Below are 22,662 nucleotides of genomic sequence, written 5' to 3' on the forward strand. Positions count from 1 at the left end.
ACTACCACTCGGCAAAAGTATTACAAAAATTAAAATGTAAACCACATACAGAAAATCATAATTACAAAAGAATCAGACAAAAAAGCCATGCATACATAAAATTATTTATGTACTTAAGAAAATTAAAAAGCAGTATGTCTCATAAAAAAAGTATTGTAGATAATCAAAAATATAATATGAACCACCAGCCGCTTTAACAGTAAAGAGAGAAATTCAGAGAAAGATTCGGCAGTGATGGCTCTAGACAAAAGTGGACATCATCTACTAAAAAAAAATAAAATAAAAAAAATGCCATGGTCACAGCAAATACAAAAAACGCGTGGGCCTGTGGAAAGAAAAAACAAAATGAGCACTCGCCACAGCAAAAAAAAGACAAAAAAGAAAAAAAAACGGGAAAAAAACGAGCACTCGCCACACACAAAAAAACCCAAACGCGTGAAATTACAATTAATTTATTCAAAAAACTCATGGTTCACGTTTCCTTCGATTGATGAATCCCCAACAGCTGGGAATCCGATCACCACATACTCAAATGTTTGACGAAATATTAATTGAGCATTTCAGTGATAACTTTGACATCTTGAATCCTAGCTCTGTTTGGCTGGGCCCTGCCAAGCAGAGCTACTTGAAACCGTACTTGATGAAGTGAAGTGGGCAATATCACCTAAAGAACGTCCAGGTTAACAGTGATTATTACACCTCACTCATTCAGCGTGCACTGCCATTGGTCAAACACGACTCACGTGACATGTAAAAGAACGTGATGATGCCCTCTGACATCACGACATTTACTATCTATTGATCTGACTCTTGTAGCTAGAGTTTGTTTTCTTCCGGTGCGTATGTCAGATATGTTTTTCTTCCCTGACAAATGTGTTATATTTTGTCATTAGTTATCATTATTACATATGCAAATAGGAATTGATCTAGTAAACTAACTGCCAACAAATATCGCTGTTTGGTTACTGGAGCTAGGAGAATGAAAGTTTGATTCCACGTCTAGGTCCATAGAACTACCAACAAAATGGGAATCCTCTGTCAAAATGAAAGCATCAATACAGGAGTAAAAAATGATAGCAGTCTTGTGTGCTGAAGATATCCCTCCGACCAGTGTATATTCCAACACTATTGAAAAACTCGGCTTTCTTGACTATTAGTCTGTTAAAACCGCAGTTCCATTGTGAAAGAGTCGGGTTTGTCGTAACTACACATTTGTTTTAAGTAAAGCGTATTGTTTCTAGATACGGGGAAACATCACCAGTTCTAATTACAAGAGCAACTCTAATTATTTTTAAGGAACGCAAACTTACAGTTAAATGGTCGCGCCCGATACCATCTATGTTAAGGAACTTGGTCTGTTTAGTTATGACATCCGAACAGCACACAGTTATTTTATCATTGGTGCCCTCTATAGTGGTATTCTTTATAATATTTGTAACTACATTCTCGCATTGCCGACATGTGTTTTGAAAGATTTTAATATGAACTGAATATAAATTAGATCGAGTGTGATCATTCGACAGATAAGACGCGCCTAGCCGTCACTCGTCGCCCAGCTTCTAGTAGACGGTCATTTCATCTCGAAGTTTTCATAAAATTAAAGAATTAGCATAATATTTCTCTCATTCGAGCTTTTTACTGACGATCGCATCTCTCTGCCAGTGACACGAAATTTACGACAAGTTACACAACGCCGTTCTTCTTAAACCTCGATTTTCGCCTCATTCTTTGTTGGTATACGTATATTTCTCTAAAAGCTCTACAGGTAAACAAATGACATCATATGTATATAAATCTGCGACGGGATAGGACAATCCCTTTTCGGGAAAAAAAATGCAAAAATGGCGATGATGTTTGTTTTTGCATGAATTTATGTCTTTAACCTTTGAACAATATTTTTAACGGCGAGTTTATTATTCCATAAGTTGTATGATTAAATCTTTACTGCCCTGATAAGGTTTTTGCGAACCTCGGTCGTACGACGTACGGTCCTACGCACGCTCGGGCCATTCTACCGTACAACGTCGGTCTGTAAAAACCGTATCAGGGCCGTAAAGATTATTCCTACTATACGTGATTTGACTTTCATGCAACACACAACCGGCGTGGCATCAACCTTACAACATTTATGAACAGCGGATAAGGGTAATACGTGAAACTCATAAAAAAGATATATTATTTGAAATATCCATATGAGCAAATGCATATGATTATTCATTGTCAATGATTGACATGTTATTCAACAAAACTCCAAGTGACGTACTGAAAGACACTGTTCATGAAAGATTAGGTTGATTGGGTCGCCAGAATAGTCATATCATTATTTATTTATATGGACAGATTTAAAATATATCTGAGGGCTGATAGATATTTACCTTAATTTATTTCGTGAGTCAGAGAGAAAGCGAGACAGACAGACAGACAGACACAGACAGACAGACAGACAGACGGGAGACAGACATGCGAAGTGACAGACAGACAGACAGACAGACAGGGAACGAGAGGGACAGAGAGTAAGAGAGAAACAAACATACAGACAGAGGAACAGACACTACAAACAGACAAACAAACAAACAAACAAACAAATGAACTGACACATATAAACAGATTTACGGGCAGACAATGACAAAAACATAGTAATAGAGACGTGCATATTGCATGACGAAGCAACGTGGAAAGAATGGATATTTTGCAACTTCAACAACTGGTGGCAACTGAATTTTAGACAGCTTGCCATTATAGTTTGTATACAGCACTCTACTCTCTCAGATAAAGTTGATAGAATAGTCATGCATAAAAAACGTGTATCTCCACATGTTCTATAAAAACGACGATCCCGGTCTTCAGACTACTGCCATTGATGTGGTTGCTTAGGTCTGGAGGAGTCGTTCGACGTTCAAGCTATCCAAGGTGACGCAACTAAATGTGACACTGTTAGGGCTTACATAACAGCTATACTTCCTTTTAAGGAGTTTAAATTAAGCTATTAAATTTGCTACAAAGGGCCTAGAAGATTGATGGACCGCAAATGACAACGTGAAACTGAACACCCACGCATGTCATTGCTTATATCAACAGAAAAGCGTGGCGTGTACCATTGTTTATAACACTGTGTATAGTAACGATGAGGTTATGCATAGTAGGGGCTAATATTTAATACATAGTTTGGTTATGAAATCGATTGCGATATATCTTGCGATACAACATTGCGACGGCGACGATAAAAAGTACGATAAAGAAATTTCGACATTCTACGGACTTCTTCACGACTAAATTCAAATTTTTTTTGGTAATATTTTGACGGTCCGACGATAGTCATGTTGCCGCTAGTGAGAATAGAGCATAAATCTCTTCTTTAACAGTAGGGATTCGCACCACCAAAAGCCAATTAGATTGGAAACCGTTACCATTTAGTTTGTGAGTGTTAAAATGTCAACCTGTCAGAGCAGAGATAAAGGAAACATAAATTTTTTACGTGATTAGCCAAAATCAGACATACAATTCCCATCAGCATTTGCCGGTGTCACCAATATCAAGCACCGATTTAATAAATAAAAACAAATATTTGAATTACATACACACAGTCACATGAAAAAATGTTTTATGCACATATAAAACGAATATATCATCAACAGAAACTACGTCACGCATTTTTGTTTTCCTACTCTGATACATGAGATATATTTTACATTTTATGTTTGACGTCTTCCTCTTCTTTGACCCTGTGAATGATTAGAAGACAAATTTATGACCTCATTCATTATGTACCTATAGAATCTGCCAGGGGGTGCACTGTGGGTGGAATTGAATCTGTGTCAGTTGTGTTGGAAAAGTCTTGTTTGCCAGTTGTTAAGATATGTACCATATTAGATAAAGCAAATATGAATTGTCAGCCATAATTAAATACTATCAAGGGACTTGTCAGCTTCTTCAGCCTTAGGGGTCACTTTGTTTTTTTCTGTGGTTGTAGTGGGTGTCACCATATTTTTGAAATGCTCAAAAGAAACAGGGGTAAGTGTGCTTTTGAATTAAGAAATGGTCTCTTACCTGCGTAAAATACGTCATACAAGCCACAATTGCATCATTAAGTTGCAGTTGTTGACGCCCCGTACAGTGGAGTAACATATCGGAGATATCTGGATGTTTGCAATGGAAAGTTTGTTTAGCAAAGCGTACTAATTATTATGAAATCTGCAGTTCACATACAAACCTATTCTTTGTAATGGTTTCTGTATTAGAAAACTGTACTTCAATTTTTGTTCGTGGAAAACTCTACTGTAAAGGTGTGTGCTAAAGGTTATTCATAAAATACCGAGAACATAAACCTCCTACCTAGTACGCTTCGTTATTGCAAGAGACATGTAGAGTTCACGACAATCTCTTCATTGTAAGATTTACTTGCCTTTAAAACAGATGTATGTTTTTGTCGCGGCTCTTGTCTCAAAGCTTCTTTTTTCATTTCAATTGATTTTGTTTATTATCATAATTTTGAGAAAATCATTTGCGATAAAGAACAGAATTCATACATGATTCATAATAATTTTTCTTCACATACTATTGAATGACAAGAATTCTGAAAAGCACGTAACGTTCAAACACCTGTTGGCGTCAAAGACTTATAACATGTAAGCATCTTTCTGAGGACCACGTACCAAACGGTCCTTCATGACCACCACATAGTCCAACAAGAGAAACAGTGCATCGTTCTTTAGTACAGAGTTTGTGTCGGTAACCTTCATTGCATTAATGTGCTTCGACCGGCTGCAGTGAACATCGCTAGGACCGTATGATAAGCTGAATACTCACGACTGGCAGTTGTATTGTTCAGGGAACACACTTTTGAAATCTATGCGTTCCCCGACAAAGAACACAACATTTTTCCCAGTTTATTTTCGACTCGTCTGTAGTCACTATATCCAGAGACATAATCTGCAAGAAGTAATGACTATGAACGCTTTGAACATGACAAAATTATGGGATTCTTGGACCAAGGCAGCAGGTGTGATCAGTAGTATGACTTGTTTATGTTTGACTTAAAATGATCAACTTTTTTACGGCAAGTTGCTGTTTAACTACAAGTACGCTTTATTTGAATGGCATTTTTGTAACTGTTGTACTATGAGATAGCACCTGCTAACTTATTGGCCACAGTAAACGCACACAGTGATGAAGAATGCATTGTAAACTTTTAATATTTTAAATGCCTATGAAAGGGCAATTAAAACAACTTTCTTATTTCATGGATGCTGACATTGGAGTATTTTCTGAAAAATCGTATGATATAAAATGCAATAAAATGTGACGTAATGATAAATATGAAAACCACATTAATTGTCGAAATAGCGCAGTTTTCACTTCTCAGGACAATTCTTCAGAAATTATTCAAATGCAAATAAACTGTGACTAATAAAAAATATATGTTGTATACATACAATGCAGTAAAATCACTCTCTAAAGACAGACAAATCAACTACTGATTTCAATTTAAAACAATGCAATATATACAATATTAAAAATACACTACTTATTAAATTAATACGAACCACACTATGCCGTGGTGAAATAAAGCGCTAAAACACGATCGGATACTTTTAGTGGTTCATCAGCCACATGTAAAGAATAACGTCCGGTTACATTCGTCTCATTGAATCAACGATGACAGTAGCGTCATAACTTCATAACTGAGATGCCCTTATATATAATTCTACCCGATAAAACCAACGTTGAGAAAGGGGAAATCATATCCGATTTGAAGCGTTTTTCTGGCACAATCAATATCTACCTACACTCAACGGTTCGGAAGTTTGTCAACCATCGAGAGCAAAACATATAGAGCTATTATATTGGCATTACATGGTGCATTGATGACAGGCCAAACTGAGTACACTTGTCGGGAACATCAAAGTCTATTACACACTAAAAAGTATGTCTGTAATCTGGAATCACAAATACGCCATGTCCTGTTTTGAAACATGGTATTCAAAGACTACGATAAATATGGATGTAGGTCATACTCTTAAGGGTAATTTGATGACATGACGATACACATTACTTAGAGGTTCTGCGTGTAATCAACCCGTAACTATAATTAGCATCACTCTTCATGCTAAAACAAACGTATATCCGTGATTTTGACTAACAAGAAGACTATTGATGAATAGATAGATACTTCTCACTGATAACAAGTTGAGATATATTTTGTCTAATACATTCTATCTGTTCAGAATTTGTGCGGGTTATGTTAATGATGTCTAGCTTCATGCGAATGTTGACAACACATGTGACATCCTATGGTTTATTATATACACGCTGTGAGCCGCCGCACAATAGTAGCATTGCGAAGTGAGCCACTAGTGGCGAAGCAATAAATATCAGCAGGTTGAATTGCAAGGCATATAGCGGGGACACTGCAAATGGAAGTACGATGGCGTCAACGTTGGCATTCCTCAAAAGTTATTTTGTGTCACTTACTTCTATATCATAGCACCCATATCATAGAACGCACACTGAATGCTGACTTAAAACGTTAAGTATTTACAAGAATCTTTAAAAGAATACAGAGAAATAGAACGTTCCATTTTATGTCTGTGTTTACGACCGATAACTGAAAGAATTGTCAAGAGCACACTCCATTTTGATCGCACATAACTTATTGAAAATATCACTTGGTAATATTGTTTCTGAGCTAATTCACACCATTTTAATAGTAAATAATGCGTTTCTTGTTAAAGATACATGTACTTGACAATCATTCTCGTGAACCAAGAACGTGGGAATTGCTGTATCCAGCTGATATCGTTTGTATTTGTTTCCAAAGTCAGCTTTGTATGTTTTGTGAAATTTGCACGGTTATATTCTTTATGATGCACAATGTATCCTGCAAAATGTCAAGAGTAAAATTAAAACTAACGGAACCTAATTTGTTCATTAGCGGTTATGCACTTTTGTGTGCTTTTAGATAAATGACTTTGGTGTTCTATTTGTCACTGATTATCGCACTGTCCGAATATAATGTCAAGTAAAGCACAGCAAACCACCTTGCAGTTTTAAGTTGTGATAATTGTAATGTTTATGTTACATTGTTGGAAAAATTATTCCGTGTATGTCTGTATGTTGTACTCTGCAACTTTGCAGTCAGAAACGACGACTAAAGAAAATTTGAAACCGAATTGAACTCGGGTTCTTCTCTCCTAGTCCTATGTTCTATCGCAGATATCGGCTGATTGTCTCCTTACGGTAAGCACTTAGCATTATCATGACTGTGTTACGCAGTGCCCTGAAATCAAATCACGTTAAGCAATGCGGAAGAGCTTCTTTAGGAGGTTTCAATCGTGTACGCGAACTACGTTACTAAGGGCGAGATACTATTGAGTGGTATATGGGTAATTGCCCGTTTGACTATTTATTCTCAGTTTCCAATGTTGACATAGCGACATATATTTTTGCCTATTGGTCCAACTCCAGGAGCTCGACGTCACTTTCTTCAGGCAAGTCTTTCAGGCATGTCCTTCTCATATGACACAAACGTTTTATTTTGTCATATGTTATCATCACTACATATGCAAATAGGCCGACAAAGACGATGACGACCCCTATGGCAAGAAGACCAATTGTAAGGGCAAACTGTATGGTATCGAACAGTGGAATGACGGAGCGTGCCGGTCCCTTGATTACCATACCCTGTGAGAATGCCATAGCCTTTCCGATGTTGAATGCTGCGAAACACGATAAAATAATCAAAGATAACGCCTCCAGCTTACATGCAAGATTTTTATTTGGAAAAAGCTGGACATTCACAGCAAGAAATATTATGCAACAAAAAGTAACCAGGCAGGAAGATAGGAACTTGTCATTTATAAATGTTATTAGTCCAACAAGAATGAGTTTCCGCATGTTCATAATGCCTTCGAGCGAACAATTTTGGATAAAGTTAGTGGCCGCCGGACACATTTTTCTGAAACTTTCATACAAATTCACCTCACGGTAGTGTCCCTTAAGATACCGTATTATGCTGTTCCGAATATCACCATTGTCAGCAGTGACAGATGAACCAGTGCAGAACCAGTAAATGACAACACCAGGCAAAATACAAGGAAGGAAACACGACAGGTAAAAGAGCCAAAGTGGTATTCCTACGCCAGTTCTCTGTGCAATCAAGGGTTGTGTTTCATCGGTTGTGCTGATTTTGTTGCGAGACTGAAGTAATGCTGGTCCAATGCTTAGTACTAAACAAAAAGGCACGGCGTATAGCACAATGAAGACATGAGCTAACCATCCGTGGCATTTCAAATTTCCGTCGATCCACATTACGTGGGAGTCCCTAACAAAGACGCAGTGAGACACAGTAAACACGAAGTGTGTAACACTTGTGAATGTTAAAATCTGTAGTCTCAAAATGCATTCAGATAACTCGATTGAAAATGCGGTGTAATTTCGTCCATTGTTAGTCTGCCCACGTCGATATAATCGAATCTTGTTGACAATGAAAATACTACACACAAACAGGTAAAATATCAACACCAATACTATAGAAAGAAACTCTTTTGCCAATGGTGTCACACCGGCAAAAGGACAGATGGAAAAGATAAACGGCTGAAGGCGAAAAAGGAATATTCCAACAGTGGACTGTGATAACATTGACTGATCAGACGAATCATCATTTATCTCAATAGCTAACAACAGTGCGATTTGATAATAGAAGAAGATAATTTTCAGATATCCCTTTTCTTCTTCTCTCTCATTAAGATATTCATCTGTGTTTGGTACTCGACAGCGACGGATGGTGGACAGTCCTTTCCAACATTTTGCTGCCAAAGAATCATTATGCCACAGAACAATGAAGTAAATAATTACAAAAGCAACGGTGGGTATAATGAACCAGTATTCTGTACAACGGTCATTTGCTACGCACTTATGTGATAAAAAGGCCTCCGAAAAACCTGGCTTACATCTCCCACAGAGCTGACCATGGCGGTTACCGTTACAAGAATCATATGATATACACATCTTGCTGTTTTGACAGCAATAGCCAGGTCGACATTGTAGCATTTCTAGCGACGTCTCGTTACGATCAGTGTCAGCATATCCCCAGAAGTTAGGCCTCGCTTTCGGATTACCAGTGCATAGCGCACCGTAAGGGCACTCGCGGCAAATGCCATTCCTCAGGTCCTTATCTACGCCTGAACCGCTATCCAATGTGTAGAAACCGTTCTGACACGTCTCACAGTAATACCATATGCTGTGTGACCGTTTTCCCCCGCTAGCGTGACCAGATATATTTCTAAATATACGAAATCCTTCAGAGCATTTTATCGAAACGTTTTGCAATGAATAATTCCCCTCCCCTACAACTATAACAAAGTACTTCTCACTTGCTTTATATACTGGAATTGTCGACTTAAAGGTCACGTTTAACATTCTGACATCAGCACCTGACGTAAAATATGTCTCGGATCCCCTGAGACTATTTTGGTTTAAAGGGCTGCCAACTATTTGTATGTTAGTTAAAGAGACTTTACCTGATACTTGAAACATATCGCACTTCCAAAGAGCCAGGCGTAATTGCTTAGAAACGTTACATTGTTGAGATCGACATTTACTGTCTCCAAGTACAAAGCCCCGCCATCTCCTGTAAAAGCCGAGTTGTTGGTGAAATTGGTATTACTGATATGTACTCTTACAGGGGATGGACGATAGCTGTAAGCTCGGAAAGCTATGCTAATTGCTCCACCCGGCCACCCAGCCGTGTTGTTCAGAAACACGCAATCTGTGATGTTAAAAACGGACCGATGATATGAGTCACTTGCCGTATTAATATGCAAAAATAAAGCTCCCATATGACTGTTTTGAAAGACTGAATGCTTTAAAGCCACTGAAGTCTCACTATCATTTTTGGGGTTATGAATCATATAAATTGCAGGATAACGAGAAAATATACAACCAGTGACGGAAATGTTAATCGTACAAGGAGAATAAAGACATAATACTCGTAATATGGCATTTCTACCGTCTTTGGTGGATCTAGTGAAGTTACTGTTAACAAAGATTGCTGTTTGATTACCGGACTTAGTAGAATGAAAGTTTGAATTCAAGTTAAGGTCAATATCAGTATTAACAAAGAGTGAATTCTCAGTCCACATGAAAGCATCATTACAAGAGTATAAAGTAATATGAGCGTGTACCATAGATATCCCGTCAAGCATTTTGTATGTTTCAACGTTATCGATAAACTCGGCTTTTTTACTATCAGATTGATAAAAGTGCAATTCCACTGTGGAACAGTTATCCCATTCGTCTTTACTACATATCTTTTTTTACTAAAGCGTATCATTTCTAGATACAAGGAAACATCTCGAGCTCTTATAACGAGAGCAAAGCCAATTATTCTTAAGGAACGTAACCTTACAGTTAAATTGTCTCGTCCAAAACCGTCTACGTTAAGGAATTTGGTTTGTTCAGTTGCGACGCCAGAACAGTTCACTGCTATTTTATCATCGACGCCCTCTATGGTGATATTCTTTGTGATATTTGTGGCTACATTATCGCATTGCCGGTAAGGGGCGTTGTTAGGATTCTGGAGCAACATGATAACGTCATTCTTGGCTGCTCTCTGTTCTATTGCATACCGTATGGTTTTGCAGGGTTGTGATATTTTTCCGCAGTCACTGGTGTCTCCACTTTCAGATGAATCTTTGACATATAAGTAGCTATCTGCACCTATTGATAATAAAGAGTAGAATATCGTTAGTATAGAGATAAAGTTTGAAATAAAAAAATGAATCATTATATATATTTAAAAACTCTCTACTGTTTATTGACCAATCAGAGTGCTCAATTCAGGGTGTTTTATTTACTCGTAAAGCCCTGGTCACCAAATTCCAGAAACGAATGACAGCGCCGTAGTAAAGTACTGTCCAATCAAAAGTGAACATGTCATATTCTGTAGACATCTGGTACGTTTTTCCCTAATATTCAAATTTGGTAACACAGCGGAAACCAGCTGCAACACAAAATCTGCTGTGGTACAAACATAAACTAATGTGCCCTAGGGCATTTATAGGATGTTCCATTACATTGGAAGGCTTTCCACAAATAAAAATTTTAATTCAATCCTAAACATGTTACATTGACAACGGAAACGGTTGACGTAAACACATTGAAAACGAAAATATATCAGTTAGGGGCGATAGTATTTAAGTCGGATAAAACCCTCGTACTCGTGCTCTTCTGGTATATAAGTCCAACCCTACGATAAAATGTCTCGGCCTACGGCCTCGACATTTTATCGTTGGGTTGGACTTTATATATCAGAAGAGCCCTCGTACTCGGGCATTATCCCATATATATATATATATATATATATATATATATATATATATATATATATATATATATATATATATATATATATATATTATATATATATATATATATATATATATATATATATAATATATAACATAAACACATATATTATAGGGTTTTTCACAAAATACGGCCCTGTATAGACGAGGGCTCAGTGAGTGACGTATTGGATGAGCCGAAGGCGAGTCCAATACGTCACTCACTGAGCCCGTGTCCATACAGGGCCGTATTTTGTGTATAACCCTATTATTATACAGTCTCCCTCCATTAATCGTTCGTATAAACTAATTCTATGGTAAATTTTGAGGGGTGCGGCGCGCGCGATATGAGTGGAACGCGCGCGATTGTTGAAACGCGATTGTTGAAATAAAATTGCTACAAACCCCTGAAAATTGCGCGTCGTTCGTCTCCCGTATTCGGGACTCTGCGTACTATACAAAATACGGAAAGTTATTGGACGGTCAAACTCCCATAGGTTACGGCAGTAGGTGTTTAATAAATATATATTTATATATATATATATATATATATATATATATATATATATATATATATATATATATATATATATATATATATATATATATATATATATATATATATATATATATATATATATATATATATATAACACAAACTACTTCAAGTGCACAGTAATAATTTCATTTCAGATAAAGGTATTCCTAGTTCCACACTCTCCATTATATGTTTGGGACGTACCATATATTTCTAGGTGGTATTTCCAGTTGTACACGTTTTGTTGGCGACATTTTGAAATCAACTTAGAGCGTTTGTTAAGCAGCGTAGATTTATCATCATTGGTAATTTGTAGGTTTTCTGGGATGCAAAAATTGCATCGCTTTATAACAACTTGATGGTTTGTCAATAACTGATCACGAGACATCTTAAACCTGGTTCTTGTCTTTTAAAGACAAAATAAACTTTGACAATTACGTGCTTGTTTCTTATCGTTTGCTACGGTAAGATTGCACGTGATTAGCGAAGCGCGTCTTTAAAATGCTATCAGTGTGGCAGATGTAGGCCTTGTAAACAACGCCTTTGACTTGACTATCATCTTTCAACGGGCATGCACAAAATGCATTTTAAATATAATTGATAGTGTGCAAGGAGCGATTATAGAATTAGTGTTATAAAAGGAAAGTGGCTTCACTCAATACCCACTTCGTCTTGTATGTGCTTTGGTGTGTTTCAGTGTCTGAGTTGTGTTTTGGCTGTTAGTGTGAAAATTAACAAACGAGTCGTTAATTTTAAAGTAAGCCATGGCGAGACGTTGGCGTAGTCGAGTGTGTCTTAGACAACCGTGACTTGTTGACCCCACGTTTCGAAACCAGTTCGGTCTCTTCCTCAGTCGCCTATGTATATCTCTTTCTTATTTTTATATATAATTGTGTCTATGATGTTGATCTCTTGTTTTCTAGCAGGGAAACTAGAATACTATGTTTGGATCGTTTTGTGTATATTTGTTTCTTGCCTCGATCCAAATGCCGTGGGCTTTGGCTTGTATCAGTATATCGCTAATGTTTGGATTTCTTTTGTATGCGATGATTGTTTTTTTTTTTTTTTTTTTTTGATTTTTTGTCTATGTGTTCCTAGTTTTCGCATATTGCTGCTTTTTATAGCTTGTGTTCTTATATATAGTGTTGCTATAGTTTTCGTTGTGAAGAGTAGTGTTTTCTTGTTGGCTCCCTGTGTTGAAATTAAAATAATTTAACTCGTTAACACGACATTACAAGGTAGGTCACTATAAAAGTAGTAAACATGTATAATTTAGGAAGCATGGGGATTTAGCTCAGGTGCAGCCAACGAACAATGCACTTTTAAAGGGGTCCTTACTATGATAAGATATATTGTACATGACAAGTAATGTGAACTGACTAATTTTAAGTCAAGAGGGTAATTAATTAGCTGTTCATAATTTGCCCTCCCACTGAAAATTTTTCGACTTACCCTGCCGCACTCAAACTTCATTTTTGCCTGTTTCCCCTCCCCACTATGAATGTTTGGAGCTCCCCTGCCCTGTGGTGAAAAAAACTTGCTGATTTCCCCTGCCGTGGAAATAATTCCCCTCAAAATTTTGTCATTCCATTTCCCCTGCAGACATGAAGCTACCCTACCCTGTGATGAAAAAAAACTGTCGATTTGATTTCCACTGCCCTGAGAAAAAAATTCCCCTGAAAATTAACATTCTCATGCAGACACATACTGCAGTGGCCTTGTATTTGGTTTCCATCTCGCAGTACATAGAGTGAGATGTGGGATCAATCGATAGGCTAAGTAGTCTGGGTAACCTTTAAAAGGTATAAGTACTTGCACTGTGTCCCCATCCCCGGAAACACCATGGCTGAAATTCCCCTGTCCCCGTTTTAAAAGTAGCTTCCCCTCTCCTCGTTTTTCGCCAAGCCCTGTCCCCAAGACAATCAACCAATATCTGCCCTGCCCGACAAAAAAACTAAAATTTGCTCCCCTGCCACCTAAAAATATGTCCCCTGCCCTAGCAAAATTAAAATTTCCCCTGCCCTCAAAAATTGCTTCCGGAATAGCTTTTTCGATGAATAGCTCCGTTGGCTGCACCTGTTGGCTGAGCGGTTTTGACTGTTGCGTCTTCATAGGTGCAGTGACCGGGCTTTCCCAAAGAAGCAGGTCTTTAGTCAAGATTGGAAAACTTCAGTACTTGATGCGGAATGAATATACTGATTAGGAAGTCTATTCCACAAGGAAACAGCGACCTTCATCTGTGCAGTCGCAACGCTTGTTGTTTTTCCCGGACGAATATGGATTGCAACGGGAAAACTCAGAGTCATGCAATGAACGAAGAGTTTTTCTTTCAGTCGCAACGTACGAAAGCTATGGCTGCTGCTACAGCGACATATATGAAAGAACGATCATAATAGAATTTGAGTCTTGTTTGTCAACTTTTGAGACCTTCGTCACTTGAACGAAGCGATATGAATTCTGGTTTATGGAATCGAAAACTGTAGTGTTTACACAGACCCTCATAACAAGACTTGTTTATGATAGTGTAATACTCTCAGTAAAATTGTCTCGGGTTTTATGGAGGAGAATGGAGACAATTGAGACATGATTCTTAAATTGGCCGGCAATGTTGACGTGAGTTTCGTACATCCTCCCTGTGTTCCCGGCATAACTTTGGCTAGCCGGCATGCGAACATTTTTTTCTGTTTGTCTGTGATTTAATATAGTGAACAGGTCAGCATATCAAAATTAGACTACAGTATTGTGGGTGAGCCACAACGGAAGGGGGTTCGTTTCACAGCAATGAGTGGGTGACGATACAAGACAATGACACCTAGCTGCTAAACTTACTGGGACGCACGTTTATTGACTGCAGTACTGTTACATGACATACATGTGCACGCTCTCACACTCGCTTCCCAAAAATACATGACATGCGTGTTTAGGCTTGGTAGACAAAACAATTTTAGCGGGCTGCGTTGTGATTGGCTAGAATGGCCTGGTCCATAAAGGTTGTGTTTGTTTCCCACAGGAACATGTGTAATACTAGAACACAACTGGTTTGAACTTGAAATAACTGAATAACAATGTAAACAACAATAATAACATATTGCAATAAAATATAGATCAATAATGTAATTCACGACAAGTATATATAAAGTGGACCACGTATATATCTCACATGGATATACTAGGCCTACATTAGATAGATAAAAAAAAAAAAAAAAACAGTAATCGCCGGCTACGTACAAAGCTGGGATCGAGGTTGAGGCCGGGGTACGGGCGGAGCGAATCCTTGTCACCGGGAACGCTAGCGCTCACAGACAGGGAAATCATTCATTTTTTTTTCAGTGTTAAGTCCCGTCGGCCGCAAAGTTCTGCACCTCTGAATGCTGGACCCTTGTCAACAGTAACGGAGAAATATCATTTTAGTAGTCATTCAAGTCACTTGAACTAGACCATTGATAAATGTCGCACCGTCGTACCGATCGACACGTTCGCAAGCGTATCATTCGTCGCTGATGTGTAATCCATACCATTCAATGTCAGCTTAGAGCGTATGGACATAAGAGTGCAGATAAATACTTAAAGACCTAAGTGTAGAATTCGGGCACAGGCGGCGCAAACACTATTGATAAGCTTATTATTGAGTTTTTTTTCACAGTTTTCTCTATCAATTCCTCTCCTTTTCTTCGTACAGTCCCTCTATGGATAGAGGGACTGTGTCTTCATGCTCTGACTGATCGGAGTAAATAAAATAAATGGTTATATAACCTAACCTAGCCTCTTGACTCTTTATTCATTTTACACCCAATATACAAGGACGCTTATCTCTCATATACACATCTTGTAATTAATTAGTCAACACAACTAATTATGCTAATCCGTGGACTTACCAAGGGTTGGTTAACATTAGAAAGATAGAGATGTAAATGAAAAAGAAGTCCTAGTAACCTTTCCTATCTTTCGCGATGTTGACCAACCCACAAAATCCCTGATAAATCCACGATCAGTCCGAGCATGAAGAAAAGGAGAGGAACCGATAGAGAAAACTGAGAAAAACTCAATAATAAGCTTATTGATAGTGTGTTGGCCACCTGTGATTCGGGATGACATGGAGATAATTCGTTTGCGTCCCCGCCAGCCTGATCCATTCTTGAAGTTTTATCGCCCTCGTTCACGCTGAATATTCATAGGCGTGGTGCACGTGGTTATCCGGTTCTCGGAGCCTGAACCCGATAGCCACCACGTCAAAATTTGTATGAGCGAAAGCTGGAATGAAGATTTCATGTATTGTATTTGTTTTAGTAACTCGCCGCTCTCGCATTAATCGACGTGATACTGCAAAGCTACTGTCCTTGTTTTTAGGGGCCAAATATACTTCGATAATTCAGTCTCAAACTTTCGTTACCACATTAAAATTAAGTATGATGAGTAAAGCGAGTCCTGAAAAAGAGTGCTCGATGCTTCATTCAAAGCATAATGAAAAAAAATAATAAAAATGACATCAAGTTCAAAGCAATGTTATTTTTTATTAAAATTTTAAGCGTCCTACATCATCAGACAAAAGTTGAAGGATTCATAGCTCTACACTTTCAATTACATCTTTGGGACATACCATTCTGATGTATTGCTGTTCAAAAACAGAATGATCAGAAAGAATAGAATGGTATGTCCCAACTATCTAAATAATAGTCTGGAGCTAAGAATACATACACACCACACACACACACACATAATATATATATATATATATATATATATATATAATATATATATATATATATATATATATTATATGCCAAATCACAAACTTTTTGCAGGATGTGCCTACTATTGCTTTGGTGTTAAATATAGTAACGGAAGCGATATAGCTGTAAAGGACATTGGCCATACAGCCGTGTTATTTATTCTGCAGCCTGATAATGGTATTTCACGTCCCGTTGATGATATAAATACTTCCCGTATTTGCTAAATGGGTAATTTGGACACGTAAACGACCATTTGTCGCCGTTGCATCAACTGCAAAATATGTATAGATGGCATACAAAGGAAATTACAGAACCCATAAATAGGAAGAAACAATATTTAACTGACCACATGAGTTGCCCGGATAAAAATTATTATTAATTCCTAAAATGTTATGCAACATAACTTCACATGACGCAGTGGAATTAAGTGGTCATGAAAGATTAAATCCAGTTAGATGCCAGTACTGAAACAGCCATCTCATTCAAAACTTATATTCATTGAACTAATTCAGAAGTGTCTTTGGCTTAACCTTAAATTAGAGAGAGAGAGAGAGAGAGAGAGAGAGAGAGAGAGAGAGAGAGAGAGAGAGAGAGAGAGAGAGAGAGAGAGAGAGAGAGGAGAGAGAGAGAGAGAGAGAGGAGAGAGAGAGAGAGAGAGGAGAGAGGGGGGAGAGAGAGAGACAGAGAGAGACAGAGAGAGACAGACAGACAGACAGACAGACAGACAGACAGACGGACGAAAAGAGAGAGACAGAGAGAAAGAGACAGATCAGAGGAGAGAGGGGCGAGAGACAGATGAACTGAGACATGATCAGAGATGAACTGAGGCATGATAAACAAAATTTGCAGCCACCCAAAGAGATGTGTATAGAATGAGAGACAGAGGAACACGTTTCACAGTGCATGGCAAATCAAAATAGCAAGGAGTATATTTTACCACTTCAACAACTGTTTTAACAACTGATTTTCATATATTTTTACGTTGCAGCCCCATAAATAGTAGAGTACCGTACCTCTCTCAGGTAAAGTTGATATCATAGTCAGCGACAAGTACAACAAATTCAACATTTTTTTACAAAAATGGCGAGGGTCCTTTCTTCAAAAGATTGTCCTCGATATGGTCGCCGCGATCTGGAGGAAACGTTCGACGTTCAAGTCTAGGTGATCCAAGGTGACAGGAGTTCACCCAAGTCCATCCAAGTGGTGGAAGCCAAGTTAAAAGTATTTCGGCTTATGTGAATGCTAGACTACCTTTAAGGCGGTTTGAATAATGCCATCGAATTGGCTAGAGTAAGCTCATGTGGGTTTTATTTTCATTCTGACTCAGAAGGTTAATTTACAGCGAATGAAAACAACTGAAACTTTAAACCCACGCATGTAATTTCCTATGTCAAATAAAAAGAGTGTCGTCCACCTGGCATGCGTAGACTCATACTGATTTTCACATCACTGATGTTTTAAACTTGAAGCCTCTTGTCACTTAATATACATTTACACAAAGTAACGAAAATCCATTTGAAGTCAACGACAAAGAATTTAACAAAGCGTTACTAACTTAGCGACATACTGTCGGTAGAATAAACTGCTAGGGGTGCCCAATGTGTCAGTAGTAGATCACAGATAGACAGATAGACATAATGTGTATAGTTACAGTGAGGTTATGTCAAGTTGGTGACTGAAATTTATAACTCTCACGGTAATTAAAGCGATCGTTCCATTCCGACTTTGCCCCACACTGAAACTGAACGGGTTGGACCAGTCACACATATCTAATCCTAGTGTTCTCAATGTTTATCTCTTCAATATATCTATCGCACGCTTTGACACCTTTTCCCAGATTCTTGAACCAATTTTGTGATTGCTGGGATAAGTTTACAAGCCCGTTGAAAGATGACTGACAAGTCAAAGATGTATTTTACAAAGCCAAGGTATCAACGGGAGTCAATAAGAAGGTTTATATCGGTCTCTATAATATAAACTTCTACTCGCGGTCCGCTAATCACAGACAATCGTTCCGTAACAAAGAGTATGCAAACAGCACGGAATTGTCAAAGTTTATCTGGCCTTTAAAGACAAGGACCACGTATTTGACGTCTCGTCTTCAAGGCATCGAGTTTATATGAGAATATATAGCTAGATAATCTTTTAATCAGGCTGACAATTGCAGGATGCAACAGATATTATTATTACTCTGCATACTTTTGAAAATGTGAGCTGATAAAGTGGCTACAGAACCGTTCGAGATTATGACAGAATACGCTTAAAATATAGCTGCCATCTCTGATACAAACGGGGTTTTCTGAGCAATCTGTAAAGGTACGCAATTTATATTTCGAGGACTTCGGGCCAGATTCAGGGGATTGCAGTAATATATGGGGTTTTGTTGTTACAGCCAAACTATATGTTTGTTGACAGACACAAACAACGTCCGTGTTCATATTAAATGTGCAACGTCAAGTGTTTTGACAACCTACAATATTTTTGACACGGATCTACGAAAATACTCGAAAAAAGTTTTTGAATAGTGCAGCGAAGGAGTTTATAAAAAGACAGAGTTCAACACACGATGGCGTACGTAACCATGGACGCATGTGAAGGTTGCCAAGAAATGCAAATCTTTTTATAGGTTATAAAATACGTTCAGCACTTAATGAAGATCAACATTAGCCTTACGTTGTTCTGTTTTTTACTGTATTTTTCTACTGTAGACATCTTCAACCTGATAAGGTCCTACTTTTAGGACGAAACGTTGTGTCAAAATTACCAACAGAATAAACAGAAAATATACAAATAGATCAGTGGACGTGTTCAAATTTGTTCATCCGCTATTACCAAACCACGCTACGAACAAGACTGGGAGCTATCTGTACTGTATCAGATGTAAATTTTTAAAAGTAAATTTTCGACATTTTTCCAAGTCGAGGTATTGTATGTATGTATGTATGTATGTATGTATGTATGTATGTATGTATGTATGTATGTATGTATGTATGTATGTATGTATGTATGTATGTATGTATGTATGTATGTATGTATGTATGTATGTATGTATGTATCACAGAGTAATATCATAGACAGAGTGGCAACACTTGCAGGCCTTTTGTTCCATGGTCGTCTCGGTAGACTATTGGCTTTTCATATTAAAATGAGCTTAAAAGGTGTTAAACTTTTTGGAGGCTTGGTTTGTGGGTGATAATTACACGAGATTATGCGAAACATACAACGAGATGGCATCGTACTGCCAGTCGCGTAGCAACCATAGTTACTTTGTGAGCTCATAGGCCAGAAACACTGCCTCACGCCAATCAAAACATAACACGCCAGCAGTTTCATAAACATGTCCTTTCTTGGCGCACGTGTAAAAGACGGTATGACTGACCGTAAACCATTGAGTAAACCAGACAGTATCGATAAAAGACTTTCAAATTTGGTTCAAACACACTCATTATATATTCATAAAAATATGAGAGGAATTTTTTAAAACGGTAAAACCCACTTTCCTGAAGCTCGGAACACTCCCGTTTTCGCCAGCACATCAATTTCGATCAGCACCACACGACAACAACAACACAAGCTTTGTCGAACATACTTTCGCTTAACAATTGGTGAAAATCCGAAAATTACCGAAGGGTGCATGGTCGGCACTCTTCGGAAAAGAGAGCCAAGAGCTTCGTGAGGCGAGGCAAACATGGATTGCTTACGTAACCGCTTCACGCCTTAAACAATAGCTGTTGCCACTCTGTCTATGATATAACTCTGTGTATGTATGTATGTATGTATGTATGTATGTATGTATGTATGTATGTATGTATGTATGTATGTATGTATGTATGTATGTATGTATGTATGTATGTATGTATGTATGTATGTATGTATGTATGTATGTATGTATGTATGTGTGTGTGTGTGTGTATGTATGTATGTATGTATGTATGTATGTATGTATGTATGTATGTATGTATGATTGATGACAAACTCGGATATTTTGTAGCGAGAGGTCAATTGCAACTCCTGCAGTGTGAAAGTTTGTTATCTACTTACTATCCAGCAAGTTACAGCAAATCGTGTAAAATCTGTAATCACCCCCTGAAACTGTTTCGCATGTTTTAAACGGATGCACTAAATTTAAGCAATTATACCAGCTCAGACATAACAGAGTAGTTGATTTACTTTATCAGAAGATGTCAGAATGTAATCAAAACAAAGAATTATTTAAAGAAAAAGTACTAACTTATAAGCTGTTCAAAGATAATGTTGAGCAAAAATTTCAACATCCAACACAAGGCCAGACATAGTTGTCATTGACAAAGCAAATAGGGAAGCAACGTTCGTAGAAATAGCTGTCCCCTTTGATGCACATGTCTCAAGCTGTTTCCAGGCAAAGTTTGATAAATATTATCCTCTTTCGCTAGAAATCAATAGCTTGGGATTTTGCTCCGAGATCATCATACTAATTATAGGTATCCTCGGTAACGGTCATCAGAAAGTGATAACAGGTCTCATTAAAACTTGGTTAAGTAGAAATGATGCCAAATTCATTACTAAATTTTGCAGTCTGACTGCCATTATGGGTTCTAACAAATCTGGAGATTAAGGTGCAGGAAATACTGTATGTAGGGTTTCCGTTTCGATTGAACAGAGTTCGCTGTTCACGTTCATGTTGAACATTTTGCACATTTTCCAAGGAGGTGTAGTGTGTTCAACTAATGTTAGTGTAATGCTACATCTGTACATTGTATATGTATTTTTGGAAATAAATAGGAATTGATGTGTATTCTACATGTATGAATGAATACACTATATGCGTGCGCGTATGATTACATGTCTGTATACGTATGCATACATATTTATGGCTAATTTATGTTCATATATATTGAAAATCTCTCTCTATGTACATTTTCCATCTGTTCTATCTCTGAAATAAGCGTGACAGTGTAGATTTTTGTTTTTACATTTGGCGCTTCGTATGTGTTATTTATTCTGAAGCTTGAAATTTGCGTTTTCAATTTTACTTCCCGTAATGATATGATATGAATACTTCCCGTACACGGCTAAATAGGTAAGTTGGACACTTACACGACCATTTACCACCGTGACATCAACTTTATAGTATGCATTGATGGCAGATACGGGAAATTCAAAGAACCCATAAATAGGAGGAAACAATATTTTAAATGACCAGATAAGTTGCATATATATTATATTATTAAATCTTTCAACACTCTGCAATATAACTTTACATGGCCAAGTGAAATAAAATTGACATGAGAAAAGTAATTGAGCTGGTTGCCTATACAGGGACAGCCATCTCATTTATATTGTAATGGACAAATTCAAATGCAGCTGAGGGCTTGTACTTGGGCTTAGGACGAAACCTATAGCCCGCACGGGCATATGTTGTTTTTTTTTATTAATGATGACATAGTCCCCATTGCTGGCTGTAATTGATATTAGATAGATAGATACAGACAGACAGACAGACAGACAGACAGACAGACAGACAGACAAACAGACAGACAGACACACACACAGACAGACAGAGACAGATAGAGTGACAGAGAAGGGACAGACAGACAGACATATACACAGAGACTGAGGAATACATGTACAAAGTGCATGGCCAATCAATATGGCAAGAATTTCAAAGTATATTGTACAACTTTAACTGACTATGCAGTCAGCATAACTTGTAAAGTACCGTACCTCTCTCGGGCAAAGTTGACAACGTAGTCAGGCACAGGAACATTAACCTCCACATTTTTTCAAAAATGACGTTGATCCCTTTCTTCAAAATATTGCCATCGATATGGTCGACGAGATCAGGAGGAAACAAACGTTCGACGTTCAAGCTACCGACGGTAATGGAAACTAAATTTAAAAGTATTATGGTTTACATATATGCTAGACTACCCTTTGAAGCGGGTTGAATAGTGCCATCGGATTGGCTAGAGTACGCCCGTGTGTGTTTTTTCTTTCTGACCCGGAAGATTAATGGACCGCAAAAATATGAAGCTGTAACCCACGCGTATAGCAAATGAAAATAGTGTCGTCA

The sequence above is a fragment of the Ptychodera flava genome, chromosome 3, assembly GCF_041260155.1.
Source record: "Ptychodera flava strain L36383 chromosome 3, AS_Pfla_20210202, whole genome shotgun sequence".
NCBI lineage: Eukaryota > Metazoa > Hemichordata > Enteropneusta > Ptychoderidae > Ptychodera > Ptychodera flava.